This window comes from Chrysochloris asiatica, unplaced genomic scaffold (assembly GCF_000296735.1).
Source record: "Chrysochloris asiatica unplaced genomic scaffold, ChrAsi1.0 scaffold00113, whole genome shotgun sequence".
Taxonomy (NCBI): Eukaryota; Metazoa; Chordata; class Mammalia; order Afrosoricida; family Chrysochloridae; genus Chrysochloris; species Chrysochloris asiatica.
Genome location: NW_006408631.1, coordinates 5,567,561 through 5,582,760, shown reverse-complemented (window position 1 = coordinate 5,582,760; position 15,200 = coordinate 5,567,561). Strand labels below are relative to the sequence as shown.

Below are 15,200 nucleotides of genomic sequence, written 5' to 3'. Positions count from 1 at the left end.
GTTTAGTTCTTTTAACCAATTGTCATTAGTCATTGTTGTTAAATGCCATCAGGTTGATTCTGACTCCTAATGACCATGTCTATGGTTTTCCAGGAACAGTTGGTGGGTTTGAACTGACAATGTTGTGGTTAGCAGTGTCACACCAGGACTCCCTTAGTGTTAATCATTAGTTTGTTTCTAATTTTTCTATTTAAAATTTAATCTTGAAGCTGTTTAAGTTCTTTAAAATAATTTCTTTGTCTAACAGAAGTAATACAAATCCATTCTCCTTATGTAAAAATTAAATGTTATGTTTAAAACTAAACAGTTAAAACTAAAATCATGCATTAACCTTACTTACATTCCCAATTTTCTCAACTGTTAACTACTGTTATTATTCTAATCTGCTCCTTAGTATTTTATTATTAGCATCTTAAAACTCTTAATCTTTCACTAAATAAATTTATAGTGTTGCCCTTTCCCCTTAAAATGGATTTTCTTTTTAGCCTGTCTACTTCTGTGTCATTAGCTTTTCATGGAAACTCTTTTATTTCCCTTTAACTGCTGATAGATAAATGAGAACCAGTTTTCTGGCTTATCTGGAAGACTGAATGAATGGATTTGGGCCCAGGTTTAGTAGTCCCTGGGGATTGCATGCTACCAAGAGCCACAAATGAAAGGAAGGAATTTGTTTGGTGGGAGAAATGTCAGAACGAATCAACACATTTTATTACCAGGGCCCAGCAGTTGGTTTGGTTTTCACTGCAGCAGATGCTGGGACCCCAATTAAAGATGTGGTTTTGGGGGTATCCAGGAGGACGAACTCTGTTTAGGGAAGAGTAGTTACAGATCACAACTCCCAAAACTAAGATGTTTGAGAAAGAAGTATGCCGTGATGGTTGAAAGCTCAGGCTTTATTGGTACAAAAAGCTTGGCATCTTACTAGAAGTAACTACATAACTGTCTCTCCATTGTTTATTTCTAAAACAGTATTTGTAATATCTTTTTCTCAAGGTTGTTTAATAAGATTTCAGTGTATGGAAAGACCTTTCCTCAAAGCCTGGTGCATGAAGCATCTGATACAATGATAGTTTGAGAAATAAATTAAGGACCAGTTAGAAACACCAACAGTAAAGAAACTAGACATTGGAGTCCCTGAATAATGTAAAAGGTCAAGACATTCAGTGACAGCCAAGACATTGAAGATTTCAGTTCACCCAGAGGTGCCAGAAGACCAAGTATTAAAGTGAAATGTTCAAAGACCCGGAGTTGCAGAATGAAATGGGAATGCATGGCATTTCTCAAGCTGGAAGAAAAATTCAAGCATTGTTTCCAATAGTGAAAATTTCTCTGTACAAATAGTGAATGATTCAAGATGCATCAAAAGCATATAGAAGGAGGCGGTTTCAAGATAGTGGTGGCTAGGGCAGGGGTGAAGGCCGAGAGGCAGGGGTGAAGGCCCCTATGAAACAAAAGAAACTATGAATTGTCCACACTCCCTCCTTGCAATACCCGAAGCTCAGCAGAAGTGTTTTGTTTTGTTCGTTTTTTAACAAGTAAACCATACAGATTGACATCATGAGACGGACATCATCCACATTACTGGAAAAGTTATGAACCCTACAGACCAGACCCTAAAGGAAGCCTGGAAAAGAGAATTAAAAAAGAACAGAAAACAGTGTATGTAGCCATGGAGGCCTAGAGCTGAGAGTGAAGCATCCAGCTGATATGAAGTGAGAGGAGATACACACAAGAATGCCCAAACTTGCAGATAGTACCCATTTGACCTAGCTTCAATAGCTTGATAATCAGAACTCAATGAGAGGAAGATAAAAAACAAACAGTTTTTTGATACAGGAAACAAGTGTAAATTGCTACAATTTGATGAACTTGACCTATACTTTTGGATGTAGTAGCTCAAAATACCAACTGAGAAGGGAAGGAGGCTTCACATCAAGAATCAATCCTATCCCGTCTGTACGCAGGGTAGATCGGGATGGGCAACTTAGACATTGGCTACTTAAAATGAGGGGGCGATAAAGGCCAGCAGTGTGCTGGCCTTTACAAGTTTTCAAGAGGAGTCTAGCTTAAGAATGTGCGGAGGAAGGTAGAGACCCCACTGAATAGCTTTCATCTTGTCTAGACGGGGCTGGTAAAAAGATGATGGGGTAAGACTCTTAGGATTCAATAGTGAGTAATTGTTGTCGTGACTAATTGCTACTGTCACAACTTGTAAAGGTAGAAATTTTACAACAACAACAGGAGAGTAATTAATCTTACAATCCAGAAACAGAGGACCCTAGGACCATCAAGGGAGAAGAGCACAAGTGGAATGCAGGACCCTATCCAGAGAAGCAGAGACACCAGAAATGAGACAGAGATGAGGACATGGAGAGAGGGGGCAGCTGAGGACTCTGGACTCATGGGAAGAGAGGGACTGGGTGCTGGCAGCCAGGAGGCAGGCTTGCAGAATGTACCCTCTGGTTGTTTAAGTTATTGTATATGCCTGAGTGTGTTTCTGTATATCCTGCCCCCCCCCCAAAAAAAAAACAAAACAAAAACAAAATGACGAGGGGATGAAATGAAGCTAACCATAAAGCAATGTTTATTATTAAAAACATATAATAAAAAAAAGTATATATAAACTTGTACATTTAGATACTATTGTAATGTTACTTCCCAAACAAGCCATGGTATTTGTTTACCTAGGTAAATTACTAAATAATTTACATGTAATACCTATTTGAAAATAATCTGTTTTAAATATATTTTTTTAAAAAATGCTTCTATGAAGTTGCAATTTTGTTTTCTTTTTTCTTAAAACAAAAAGAAAATGGTCTGTTGAATAGCTGCTGTTAATTATATGTGCCCAAATAGAAAACTTATATGTGCCACATATTTTTAATGAATTTTTAAATATGTGATTTCTAAATGCATACATAAAGTATGCGCTTCAAATAAATACCAGAGAAATAAAAAAATCAATAATTTCTATCCGTAAAAAAAAATGTATGATGGTACGAGCTGCCGTTTTAAAGATGAAGGATCCCATCTTTAAAGATTATTCGTGACATTGGAGAAATTAGATGAAATGGAGTTTAATCAGTGCAACAGCCACAGTTAAGTGAATAGGTTCTGAAAGACCAGCGGAAAAAGTACGTGAAACCTTTGAATGTATTCTATGACTCTAGGAAAAGAGAATCCAGAGATTTACAAAGACTTTAGAAAGCTCGAAGTAGAATATGAACAGAAGAGGGCTCAACTTAGCCGTTATTTTGATGCTATTAAGAATGTTCAGCATGTGAAAGTTGAGAGTATTCCTTTTCCAGATATGCCATATGCTCCTTCCAACATTTTGATCCAGGACATTCCACTTCCTGGTGCTCAGCTACCCTCCATCCTTAAGAAGACTTCAGCCTATGGACCACTAACTGGGGCAGTTTCTATACTTCCTCTTCTTGGACATGGTGTTCCACGTTTGCCTCCTGGTAGAAAGCCTCCTGGTCCTCTCCATGGTCTACCTCCTCCTCAAGTCTTACAGATGTATGGCCTTAAAGTGGGCTTGGCCCTAGATCTTCCCCCTCGTAGGCAAGATGAAGATATGTTGAAACTACACTGAACTTGCTCATCGAGGTCACCATGATGATGTCTCTAGCACCAGTGAAGATGATGGCTATCCTGAGGACATGGATCAAGATAAGCATGATGACGGCGACACTGGCAAATCAGATGGAGAGAGCGAGGGGGATGACTTCGTGCACCGTGATGGTAATGAGAGGCAACAATGAAGAACGAAGTCTGGTCTGAGGGTGGGATTTGCAGATATGTCTGGAAAATCAAGGAAAGAAAAGAAGAACATGAAGGAGCTGACTCCTCTTCAAGCCATGATGCTCCAAATGGCAAACCAGGAAATCCCTGAGGAGGGACGAGAAGTAGAGGAATTTTCAGAAGAAAATGATGAGGATGATTTTGAAGCAGAAAAACAATCACAAAAGCAACATAAAGAGGAATCACTTTCTGATGGCACATCTAGTGGTTCTTTATAGCAGCAGGCTCCTCCACAGTCTGTTCTTCCTTCTCAGATATAGGTGTCAGGACCACCACCCCTTGGACCACCACCTGCTCCACCTTTAAGGCCACCTACACCACCAACAGGAGCTCCTCCATTTCTGAGGCCACCTGGAATGCCAGGACTCTGAGGGTCTTTACCCCAACTTTCACCTCCAGGACCACGTCCAGGCCGACCCCCAGGTCCCCCTCCAGGCCCTCCTCCAGGTCTGCCTCCTGGCCCTCCTCCTCAGAGACCTCCTCCAAGGCTACCTCTCCCTGCAACCTCCAGGTATCCCTCCACCTCATTTTGGCATGATGCACCCACCTTTCGTGCCTCCACTTGGACTTGGCCCACCTGGGTTTTTCCCACTGGCTCCCTTGACAAACGGCTAGGGTTTTAATTGCCCCACCCAACTTGATTCAGCGACGCAAGGCGGATGATACAAGAGCAGCCACCATTGAGAAGAAAGCCACAGCAACCATCAGTGCCAAGCCACAGATCCCTAATCCCAAAGCGGAGATGACTCGATTTGTGCCCACTGCACTGAGTATGTCGGGAGAATAAAGGGGCTGCTGCCATCCCCCAAAGGAAGTCAGAGGATGATTCTGCTGTGCCTCTTGCCAAAGCACCCCAAATTGGGTCCCTCTGTTCCTGTTTCAGTACTAACTAAGGATGATGTATATGAAGCATTCATGAAAGAGATGGAAGGGCTACAGCTTTTGATCCAGAACAGGCATCAGCTCATATCAATGGTTCATAGAGAAAGAGGCTCTCATTAAGAGTACCTAGGTGAACGAGCTACTTCCACTGTCAGGGTAGTTTCTAATTCCAGTGCAGGAATATCCTAAAGCTAAGTGTTGGTCAGAATTTAATGCATGTAAGAGAGGATGTTTCATTTAAAATAGATTACTATTAAAACAGTGCTGCTGACATCCATTCCCTTTCACACCATTTTCATCCTATTTCTTTCCCTTCTCCAAATCATTTGAAATGTGATCAGGGAAGTGAGTTACTTGTTTTGACTTTCTTCTTGTGTGCTGTGGGCACTGTAGTAGAAATATCTAAGACCCCCACTTATCTCACCCCATCTTGGCTTTTGTGTTTGAGTTATCTTTAATATTTCCTTGTAAATACTTTGTAATGTTTTACGTGTAGTGAAATGGATCGCAATGTCACTTCCTATTACAAAGCAGGCTTGTGGGAAGAAAGTGTACAATTCTTTGATTAAAAGTATTTTCCACTGATCTCAGCTTTGAGTGTTTCGTGGAGAAAATAAATAAATGTTCCACACACACACACACATACACACACACACACAAAATAATAATAATAATAATAATATAGAAGGAATATATACAATTACTATACCAAAAAGAAGTGATTGATGTTCAGCTGTTTCAAGAGGTAGTGTATGGTCAAAGCCAGTGGTATTGGAAGAAGTAGTCCAAGGTGTACTGAAGGCACTGGCAGAAAGCAAAGCTCCAGGAATTGACAGAATACCAATGGAAGTGTTTCAGCAAATGGATGCAACAGTGGAAGCACTCACTAGTTGTCATAGTTATCTAGTGCTTCTGTAACAGAAATACCACAAGTGAGTGGCTTTAACAAACACATTCAGCATCTGTAGGCCCAACATTCCTTGGAGATAACCATATGTTTTAGCATCAATCTTTTCTTGGAGCCTGGAGCTTCACCTTGCAGTGACCTCAGGTCCAAAGGAGGCACTGAGCTCCTGGCTCTCTTTTTTTTGGTGGTAGTTGATCTCTCCTTCTCTGCTCATTTCTTTTTTCTTTCATCTTTTGTAAGATAGAAGGTGTTGCAGGCAAAAACCCGGGGAAAAACTCCCTGACACTGGATCAGGGTTATGATGGGAATGAGGGTATTGCAGCCCACCCTTAATCTTTGATTTGTCGCATCAGATCCTATCATGCGGGATCATCACGGAACTGCCACATTTATATTATTCCATTACTGCTTAGCCACTGAGAATCATGGCCTAGCCAAGATGACACATATTTTTTGGTGACATATTTCAGTCTATGACTCTAGTTTATCAAGAAATTTGTTAAGACACTACCTGGCCAGCGGACAGAAAGAGATCCAGATTTGTACACATTCCAAAGAGAGGTGACTCAGTGGAATGCAGAAATCATCGAACAGTGTCATTAATATCACATGCAAGTAAAATCTTGCTGAAGATAGTTCAAGGATGATTGCAGCAATGCACCGACAGAGTAAAATGGCCAGAAATTCCAGCATGATTCAGAAGAGTACATGGAATGAGGGTTATCATTGCTAATGTCAAATGCTCTCGGCCGCAAGAGACTACTAGAAAGACATTTATCTCTGCTTTATTGACTATGTAAAAAGAACTCTTAACTGTGTGGATCATAACAATTTTGGGTAATAGAGTTAAGAATGGGAATTCCAGAATACTTATGTTCATGTGGAAACTGTACTAAGACCAAGACAGTCTTTCAAACAGAACAAAGATACTGTATGGTTTAAAATCAGGAAAAACATGCATCCCTTTCGTCTGCTTATTTAATCTATATGTTGAACCTATAATCTGAGAAGCTGGGCTGTATGGAAAATAATGTCGCATCAGGATTGGAGGGAGATTTATTAACAAACTGCAACGTGCAAAATGACCCAACCTTTCTTGCTGGAAGTGAACAGGACTTAGAATCATTATTGATGAAGATCAAAGACTGTAGGTTCAGTATGTATTAAACCTCAACATAAGGAAAACTACATTCTCACAACTATCTTAATAAGTAATAATGATAAATGGAGAGAAGATTGAAGTTGTCAAGGATTTCATTTTAATTGGATTCACTAGGAACACTCTAGAAAACAGCAGTCAGTTAATCAAAGGACATATTGCATTGGGCAACTCTCCTGTAAAAGATGTTTTTAAAGTGTTAAAAAGCAAAGATGTCACTTTGAGGAATAAGGTGCACCCGACCCAAGCCATGGTGTTTTAAATCACTCGTATGCAGATGAAAGATGAGGAAGACTTGAGAAGAATCGATGCCTTTGAATTATGTTGTTGTAAAGAATATTGAATATGAACCATGGACTGTCAAAAGAATAAACAAATCTGTCTTGGAAGAAGTACAGCTAGAAAGTGTACGTAGAACAGAAGATGATGAAAGTCTGTTTCAGGTACTTTGGACATGTTATCAGGAAGATCCCTAGAGAACATCATACTTGATAAAGTAGAGGGTCAGCAAACAAAACAGACTCTGAGTGAGATGGACAGGCAGTGGCTGCAACAGCGACCTCAAACAGCAATGATTGTGAGTGTCACAGGACCTGGCACTGTTTCATTCTGTTGTATATAGTGTTGTAGAACACACTTGACAATATCTAACAACAACAACAACAGAGGAACTGCCGAAGAAATGCCTAACAACTGTACTTCCAAAAGTATCATTCATTGAAAACCTTATGGAGTACAGTTCAACTCATGTGTTTGCCCTGAGTTACAATCCACTTGGCACTGATTTTTTTTGTTTCGTTTTTCTGTTGGGTAGCTATCTTTCGAGGGCTGGCTGCAAATGAAAGAAAGATCGCTTATCTCCTCCTTAATTATACAAAGCACAGCCGTTTATTCTTTTTAACTTTTTATTGTGAATTGAGTGAAGGTTTACAGACAAGATAGTTTACTCTTGTATATTTAATTACCGCTCTGTGGTTGATACTCTCAGTAGTAAAATAATTTGGGTTCTTTCAGGAACCTAGGCTTTCTCTGTAAAAGGTGAAGCAGGCCATAGAAGAGCAAAAGCGTCAAGCCTTGGCGTGCCTTAACTGAGTTTGCCAACATTTTCATAGACCTGATGTTATCTGCTTGAGGCTGAAAGTACTTGCTATTCTTTGAAATCCAGGAGCTTTGTTAAGGATTATAGCACTAAACTGAGCAACAGTAGATCAGAGAGATCTGTTCTGTTTTAACAAGTAAATTAGGAGGTCAGTGGCACATGGCTTGATGCTGTTAAGCAAAGAAGTATAATGATGTGTGGCCCTGTAGGATAAGCACTGTTAACCACAAGGTTGGCAGTTCAAACTCACCAGCTGATCCTCAGCAACCTTGTACAGGGTTGTTATGAGACAAAACTGACTTGACAGCACTTAACAGCAACAACGATGATGATTTTGAGGGGGAAATTATCTCTCTTTTCTCTTTTAATAATTTTTCTTTTTTTCCTATTTGTTTTGCCACCACTCACCTAAAGGGCGATACTCTCACCATCTTCACCTCACTGATCTGGCCTTTGTTGCCTCACAATTGTTAGGCCTGTACCCATTGCTGCTGCCACTGTGCCTGTCTATCTCACTGGGGGGTGGGGGGCGGGGGGAGTCTTCTTTTTTTCCCGCTGACTCTTCACTTTACCAAGTGTGATGTGTTTCTAGTCCTTTCTGATAAATATCTGGAGCATGAGCATGAGAGATGAAGTCTTGCCATCCTGACTTCCAGGGAGCATTCTGGCTATACTTCTTCCAATACAGATTTGTTGGATCTGGTCTTTGGTTATTCCTATGTCTGGTTCTTTGAGACTGAAGTTCTTGTAGTTTATATAGAATGGTGTTATCAGTTTTCTCTGTGGACAAAGAAGGGCTGGAGAGAACATCATAAACTATTTCTGGACCTTGGTGAATTTTTCAATTTAGGGACTTCAAATCTATTCTGAAAGAGCTTGCTGTTCCCATACTATTTACAATGAAAGAACTCTAGCTCATTTATAATCCAGGGTTACTAAGTCTCTGGAAAGGACCTGGGAATGATTGTGTCCCCAAGTATAATTTTACTTTTTAATTCATTCCTTTCCCACTTGAGCTCTTGAGAACAGAAGCCCATGAGTAGTGAATCACCAAATGGGCATGAATAACTGGCTGGTTTGCAGCCATTGGGTGCAAATTCTAGTTAATGTAAAGGTCTTAGCTCAAGTTCCTGGCCTATTCAGTGTAAATTAATGGTTTCTGAAGCCAGAGTAGTCCTGGATTTTAAATATTTAATTTTTAATTAGCTACATTTTTAAGCCTTTTTGGTCAGTCCTTGGTGACCCTTCCATCTCGATTGGTGGAAGAAACAATATCCTATAATAAAGGGCATGAGAACATATTCCTTCTTTACCTCATTGAAAATGAGGATCTGATATGCCAAAAGATTATTGGTGCTTTAAGTCGTACTTATCCCTAGAGATATAAGAATGACTCTGCTCTACATAGCCACGGAGGGCTAGAGCTGAGAGTGAAGTGTCCAGCTGATATGAAGTGAGGGAGATGAACAAGAATGCCCAAACTTGCAGATAGTATCCACTTGACCTAGCTTTGGTGGCTTGATTAGAACTTGACTTGTTGTTGTTGTTATGTGCCGTGGAGTCGGTTCCGACTTATAGCGACCCTGTGCAGGGTTTCCAAGGCTGTAAATCTTTACAGGAGCAGAAAGCCTCATCTATCTCCCGTGGAACAGCTGGTAGTTTAGAACTGCTGACCTTGTGGTTTACAGCCCGATTCATAACCACTACGCTACCAGGAACTTGACTGTAGTTGTTAAGTGCCGTCTAGTCGGTTCCGACCCATAGCGACCCTGTACAGGGTTTCCGAGGGTGTAAATCTTTATGGGAGTAGAAAGCCTCATCTTTCTCCTGCGGAGCAGCTGGTAGTTTCGAACCACTGACCTTAAGGTTCATAGCCTGATTCGTAACCACTACGCTACCAGAGCTCCTCTAGAGGATGAAAAATGATTTTTGATAAAGGAAACAAGTGTAAATTGCTGCAATTTAATGAACTTGACCTATACTTTTATGGATATAGTAGCTCAAAATACCATACCAACTGAGAGGGAAGGCGTCTTCACATCTAAAATCAATTCTATCCCTTCTTCTGTATACAGGGTAGATAGGGATGGGCACCTTAAACATTGGCTACCTAAAATGGGGAGGCTATAAAGGAACGAAGTAACTGTCTTACAGGTTTTCAAGAGAGAGTTTTAGGTTCAGAGTGTGTGGGGGAAGGTAGAATCCCCACTGAATAGTTTTCATCATATCTAGATGGCTCTGGTGAAAGGAGATGGGGATAAGATTCTTATAATTCAAAAGTAAATAATTGTTATCATGACTAATTGCAACTGTCACAACTGTAAAGGTAGAACGTTTGTAACAAAAATGGGGGAGTAGTTAATCTCACAGTCCAGGAACAGAGGACCCTAGGACCATCAAGGGAGAAGAGCATGAGCTGAATGTGGGACCCTATGCAGAGATGGAGGTAGAGATGAGGCCATGGAGACAAAGAACTGCTGAGGACTCTAGACTCATGGAAAGAGAAAGGCTATGTGCTGGTATCCAGGGGTAGGCTTGCTGAATGTGCTCTTTGGTTGTTTAAATGATTATATATTCCTGAGTGGTTTTGTGTACATCCTCTGCCCCCCCAAAACAAAAAAACATAGAGGGAATAGAAGCAAATATTGTTGATGATGATGCATGGAGGAGATTGTAATCATTGCAATGAAAAGATAAGTGTAAAACTGATGTTCTCCCATGTAAACTATCACTCAGTTCACAATGAAAAGTTCAAAACAAAACAAAACAAAGAATGGCTCTGTTCTACAGATAGCTTCTATACAAGTGGTAATATCCGGGCTCTGCTGGGGCTCCCACCATCTGACTTTCAGTTTGTTGTACTGTGCTGGTACAATCCCAGTTTTTCACCTGTATTTCAAATACCAGCCAGATCATCCAGAGTGGACAGTTTCAGTGGATCTTCCAGACTAACACAGACTAGGAATAAATGCCTAGCTATCTGCTCCTGAAAAGCAGCCAGTGAAAACCCTTACGAATCACAGCAGAGTATTAGCCAACATAGTTCTAAAAGATAACCCCTGGCTTGGAAGGCACTCAAAATACACAGTGGCCACAACAATGGACTCAAGCATACCAACACTTATGAAGATGGTGCAAGACCAGGCAGCCATTTTGTTCTTTTGTACATAAGGTCACCATGAGTTGGAACTGGTGCAATGGGAACTAATAACAATATTTGGAGCTTAGATAACTTGGCTTATAACCTATTCTTGTTAGTGGAGTAAAAGGCCCAGGAAAATATTGCACAAAGTTGTATGGATTTCCTGGCACAGCTTCCCATAGGGTAGAAACCAGGGTGACGGTGGTGAGTGTAGCATTGGAACCACTGTCTAGTGCCTGCCTGTTCCTTTTAAGAATATTAGTCTGTGATCAGACATGTAAGAAATCACAGAAACACCAGAGATTTTAGATTGAATATCTGTTCACTAACTTTTGGGTCTATACTTTAGGAAGTTTATTCAGTATAATCTCAAAAACGATGTCATGGTGTCTGGGTGGGGCTGATGAAAAGAAATGGGGATAGGACTCTAGTGGTACAGTAGTGAATAATTGCTGTCAGGACTGACTATGAGGGTTGGAAATGTAAAGATAAATGTTTTGTAGCAAAAGGAGAGGAGTGGTTGACTTTGTAGTCCAGGAGCAGAGGTCCGGCCCTGGGACCATGAAGGAAGAGCGGAGTGTGGGACCCTACCCAGGAAACAGTGATGCCAGAGATGGAGGCAGAGACGATGACGACTATGTGGAGAGATGGAGCGGCTGGGGACTCTAGACCCAGAGAGAGAGAGGAGCTGTGTGCTTGCAGGGTGTGCCATCTCTTTGGTTGATGATGCATGGAGGGGATTGTAACCATGGCAGTTAAACAATATGAGATAGGATGAATGTAAAGCTAATGTTCTCCCATGTAAACTATCAAATAACTCACAATAAAACAAAAACCAATGTCATGGGTCTAATAACTAAGACCATCAAAAAGTAAAAACAATGTGCTGAGTCAATCTTAACTCATGGAGACCCCATGTGTTTCAGAGTAGACCTGCTGCAGAATGTTTTCAAGGCTGTTACTTTTCTGGAGTCAGTCACCAGGTCCTTTTTCTGATGTGTCTCTGGGTGGGTTCAAACCATTAACCTTTTTGTTAGTAACTGTGAGTCCTTACTTTCATTTAATAGTTTTAGTCACTTAATAAATTTTATCTAATTTGAACATGCAAAATATAAGGGGGCTCCAAAAAATTCTTGGGAAAATTCCTTTGTCTCTAAATTCCATTTTTCCTAGAACATTTTGAAAACCCTCTTGTATGTTGGTTATAAAGAATTTCAATATTGATTGCAAGTAAAAATATAGTTTATAATCATTAGTTTAAAACTATTATAACATTAGTGAGTTCTTTGCATTCACTTCCTTACAAACTGCATATTTATGTTCATGTTTTTTAGCTTGTTTCAGAACTAGTGTCATAGACATTTTGGTTATGATTAATCATTTTTAGTTATTCTGCTGTTGTGTTGGGGTTTTTTTTTTTTTTAATTGTTATAAACTTAAAATGGTAAACATTCCTTGACATGTATTCACACTTTCTACTTAGAATCTAAAATCATCCATGACCAGATTTGAAGAGTCTTGTGAATTGGTTAAATTATACAAAATCAATTCTTCCTGTTAACATTAAAGCACTGGAGCCCTGGTGATGCAGTGGTTAAAAGCACTTAGCTGCTAACTGAATGGTTGGAGGTTTGAAACCATCAGCTACACCATAGGAGAATGATGTGACACTCTGCTTCCATAAAGATACAACCTTGGAAACCCTATGGGGTAGTTGTACTGTTTCCTGTTAGGGTCACTGTGTGTTAGAATCATTTCTATAGCAACGGATTTTACTCACTGATGACAACTTCAAATAGAAAGGTCAGAAGAGATTTAAAAGTAATGTTATTCTGACTGTGCGTTTTATTTGATAAGAAATGAACAGTTTCATATTTGGTAGAAAAATAAGGAGACCTAGGTTTTAGAAGTTGATATATATATTTTACTTTCCTGAGACTGAAACCAAGGATGACACTTGCAGAAATGTGATAAACTTGTTAATACTTTAAATTGAACAAACTTCGAAATGAGTATAAATTTTAAAACCATAGGTATGAGTATATACTTCAGACATGTGAAACAATGGCAAGTTGATGCAAAACAAAAGCTAGAACTTAAGTGGTTTTTATTTAAGTGTACTGATAAGGTTTCTGGTTTTGAATGAGAAAATTTCCAGAGGTGTGCCTGGGTGTGGACACAGTTAATGCCATTAGTTGGTGGTTTGAGTTTGCCCAGAGGTGCCTGGGAAGGCAGGCCTAGAACCCTGCTTCCACAAAGCAACCATTGAAAACCCAGTGGAACATAGTTCTACTCTGATACACGTGGGGTCACCATGATTCAAAATGGACTCCACAGCTATTGACATTTTGTTTTATTTTTTACTATTAAAAACTCCACTTATATTCTTTCTCCTTCCCTCCCTTCTACTCTTCCTTTTACTGCATTTTTGCTTGATATTTTGTTCCTATGTTCTTATCCTTAATGTTCTTTTCTTTGCTTTCTCCTAATCTTTTCTCTTTTTAGAACAATCTCTTTCTCTGATTTCATCTCTCTGCATTCTTTGGTCTCTGAAAACATCATGTCTGTTCATTACCTTCGATCTCTAGGCACCCAGCTTTCAGCTTGCCACTTAATTTAGAGTTGACTATCAAAGAGATCTTGGGGGGTTCCTCTTGGATTTGGAGGATGGATCTGGTGAGGGAGTTCTGCTGGGACAGAAGAACTGGTAGGAGGAAGACAGGCCCAGAAGCTGCCATGTGGCAGTAAGCCAAGAGGAGCTGGTTTGTCATAATTCCCCAGAGCAAACTTTCAGGCTCCCTGAATGTACTGTGCTTTAGTTTTCTTAGTCACCATCCAAGAATGTTTCCTGGAATCCTTTTGTCTTTTTTGCTTGTGACATTAATTTTGTATGCGCTGCTTGGTTTCTTACTGATGACATTTTTGTGTGTCTGAAAGAAATACTTTATCACTTGAAATATTACTCTTAGTAAAGAATGATTATTTTATCATTTATACTATACCTTTTCAAACCTAGCTTATTTCCCACCTCAAAAGAGCAATCAATTTAAGTGTGGGGTTTTTACTTTGTTGTGTTATTTTTACCCTTTTTGACAGGATGGTGGTTGGTGGTGGTATGCCGTGGATTCAGTTCTGACTCATAGAAACTGCACAGGGTTTCCGAGGCTGGAAATCTTTACAGGAGCAGAAAGCCTCATCTTTCTCCCACGGAACAGCTGGTAGTGTTTCAACTGCTGCCCTTGAGGTTAGCAGCCCAATACGTAACCACGCTACCAGAACTCCTTTTTGACAGGATGAAGTACTCTTAATCCCATCATTGGCCAGCTGTCATCTGGGTAGATCTTTAAGCCCAGGTGTTTTGTTTCCTTTCTGTTAAAGATTTCCCAGGCGGAACTCATTAATAACTTTGGATGAAATGCCAGTGGAGTGGAAGCTCTTGCTGGTGACCTCACCTAAGAGTCAGATTACTTAATAAACAAAGTTAGCATGAGTTTACTTGTTCTTACTTACTAATTTGGAGTGAAAAGTTTCACATGGGTCTCACTACATCTGTGGTGGAAAACATGGGAAACCGTTCACTACAGATAAGTAATAAGCACAAGTAAGCTCATGCTTACCTTGCTTACTGGGTACTCTGTCCTTGTAAGGAATTGTATATTTGTTTCTGTAGGAAGGTGCTGTGGGCTTAGGAGAGTGTCCATACCTAGTAGCAGGCTCTTTGATGTGGTACAAACATTGTGAAATTGTTTAATATAAATTAATACACACAAGTAACACCTTGCTTACCTTGCATTCTGGGTAATCTGACATTGCTTCACCTGCAGAGATGGTGGGCAATCTGCCAGGACTTTGTGTTAGGCAGGAAATCTTGCGATAAAATTTCTCAGAGAAGGGAGCAGCTCTGAACCGTTTCATTCTTCTGGCCAGTCTCCTCCTTTTTAAAAATGTGTGTAAGAAGCCTTATTAGCTGTGAATTCTTGCTAAAAGGCTGACCTAGGGTCAAGCCGGTGGGTAAGGCTAAGAACATTCCAGGATATGGGGGAACCAAACATACACGCACCCATACACATACTTGGAGACTTGGTACAGACTTGGTATTAGAAGGGACCTCAGCAGTTATAGCCCACATGTCCTCAAAAAGGGTCTATTTTCATAGAGAGTGGTGTTGGTGGTGGTGGTTTGCCATGGAGTTGGTTCCTATTCA

The 15,200-nt window shown here is 40.1% G+C and overlaps 1 protein-coding gene and 1 pseudogene across 1 annotated transcript in view; both read left to right on the top strand.

The window, feature by feature from the left end:
• Positions 1–15,200, top strand: part of ARHGEF26 (Rho guanine nucleotide exchange factor (GEF) 26) — a 216,283-nt gene that overhangs the window by 41,613 nt on the left and 159,470 nt on the right. The window lies entirely within an intron of this gene.
• On the top strand, positions 76–4,809 carry LOC102832772 (annotated as a pseudogene).